The sequence below is a fragment of the Cyprinodon variegatus genome, unplaced genomic scaffold, assembly GCF_000732505.1.
Source record: "Cyprinodon variegatus isolate N-32 unplaced genomic scaffold, C_variegatus-1.0 Scaffold1448, whole genome shotgun sequence".
NCBI lineage: Eukaryota > Metazoa > Chordata > Actinopteri > Cyprinodontiformes > Cyprinodontidae > Cyprinodon > Cyprinodon variegatus.
Genome location: NW_015151901.1, coordinates 28,353 through 29,059, shown reverse-complemented (window position 1 = coordinate 29,059; position 707 = coordinate 28,353).

Genomic DNA, 707 nt, shown 5'->3' with positions numbered 1-707 from the left:
AAGCAGCATCATCTGCTTTACTTCAGTGGATCCAACGATCTGAAGCCTTTTCTCTAAAGTTCTTCCTTTTTGTGCTTATTTGGGATGATTTTTTGTTTGTTTTTTTGTCTTGAATCATAGACATTGAACAAACAGAAGTAAATATTATGAATTGTTGACCCGTCAAAATGTATAAAACAATACCTGCTATGGTATACATTTCATTAGTAAAACAGTTTCTTTTAGTGCGTCTTTTAAAAAAGATTAAAGTAGTGCTACTCCTACTGCCCATCTCGTTCATCTAATTGCTGCTGAGAAGAAGAACCGGGATCAAATCAAAATTATTTCCTCGTCTTTCAACTTTAGACTTCAGTGCATTTCACCTGCGTTCAGCAGAAATTATTCAATCAGGGTTTTCCCGTCTGATCTAAGAGAAGAAGGATAAATGGCGCTTTCTCAGTGGTCGTGTCATGATCTTCACTGGAAAAAATAGAAATCTAGATAAGTCATTTTTTTTCTCAAAATAAGTATTCGTTCTTGAACTGAGGAGGTAAAACAGACACTTTTTCAATGGAACAAGATAATTTACGCTTAAAATAAGAAAACACAATGGCATTGTCTTATTTCAAGTTCACCTTATCTAATTAGTAAAATTCACTCATTCTATTGTCAAACTATCTCATTTACCAAGTCAAATTAAGGGTAAATACACTTAATATAAGAAGTTT